Consider the following 1,534-nt stretch of genomic DNA (forward strand, 5'->3'; position numbering starts at 1 on the left):
GAGCAGGGAGGCCCCCTCCACATGGAAGATGTGGAGAGAATTAGTGAATGCTTTGTTTTCTTACTTCTACTGCCTCTGCTCATGATTTATCAGGAAGCAGGACTGCAGCCCAGGCTCGGGGGCAGGTTGTGTGCTAAAGCACTCCCAGGGTTCTGCCAGGCTGGGCAGGCAATTAAAGCAGCTGATGAATGATCTGATTCAGGCTCTAATTCATTAACTAATCATAAGGAATGAGCAGATAGAAAATAAGCCCAATTGAAGAAGTTGGAGAGGTTCATTAATGGTCCCTCTGTCCCTGCGTGCTGCTTTATGCTTTTCCCAGAGCTCTATTCCTGAGCTGTGCTGATGGACACGGTGCTTGGGGTGTTTGGAGCCTGGCTCAGGCTGTCTGGGTTGGCAGAGAATGGTGTATTTTCATTATAGAAATACATCTTGCCTTTCTGATGCTGTTTCCTTGGTGCTCTGTGCTCCCTGTGATGGTCTGTGGCAGCACAGGAGGCTGCAGGCCTGGAGGGTCAGCAGGGCTGGGGATGGGACTGGTCCCTCTGTACCACTGGGAGCACAGAGTAATGACATCCAGGGGGGAAAGAGGGCCCTCCTGGCCAATATGGGAAGGACAAAACAGGGTCCCAATGCTGATGTCTGACCTCTCTTCACTGAGGAAACAGGCTGAAGAGAGTCTGGAGGGTGGGAAGGCAGGAGGGAAGTTAAATATATATAAAAAGAACAGAAACCCTTGAAGAGCTCGCCCACCTCCATGAGAAGCTGCCACCCTCCTGCCAGCATGTGATGCCTCCCTTTCCATTGCTACACTATTAAAAAAAAATTGGATGACAGCAGCCTGAAGGCCTAGAGTTTGGAGCAGATCCTCAGGGAAGATGCAGTGTACTTCAGGTTGCAGCCCAGAGCTGAAACAAAAAATGTGAAGTTTGCTGATATGCCAGGAACTCAGTGTGGTGATTCTGGTTGCAGAGTTAAGGGGGATGGGGTGATTCTTTCAGAACAGATGGTTTTGGCCCAGAGCACTTGGGGAATTGCTCCTTTCCCAGTGTGACTGGTTTCTCCACATGGATTAGGACCAGTTGTTGGGCACTGCCTCACTTGGGGATCATGACAGTTTAGCTCTGGATTAGCTCAGCAGGCTCTGCTTTAGCCTGGGCTTTTGGAAGAAAGAGGTCTGAGTTCTTGTCCCTCTTTCTTGGAATGTTCCTTGGTGAAGTGACACAGTCCAGGAGCTCCCTCCTGGGGAGGAGGTGAGGAGGAGGTGCTGCTGGGGAGGAGGTGAGGAGAACTTGGCAGTTCTGCTCAGTGGGCTGTGGCATGAAACCCGTGGGCAGGGCTGTCTGTGGGGACAAGAGGCTTATTAGGACCTTTAGCTTTAAAGTACATCTTGTTTTTAGTTCTGTCTCCCTACATATATTGAACATATTTAGGGCACTTATCACCATAGCGTCACAGCTCTGAAATATCCTGCGTGTGAAACACAGGCATCCATCCCAAAATAGCTGCCTGCTCTTTTACCAAAGCACCAATA

The sequence above is a fragment of the Pseudopipra pipra genome, chromosome 15, assembly GCF_036250125.1.
Source record: "Pseudopipra pipra isolate bDixPip1 chromosome 15, bDixPip1.hap1, whole genome shotgun sequence".
Taxonomy (NCBI): domain Eukaryota; kingdom Metazoa; phylum Chordata; class Aves; order Passeriformes; family Pipridae; genus Pseudopipra; species Pseudopipra pipra.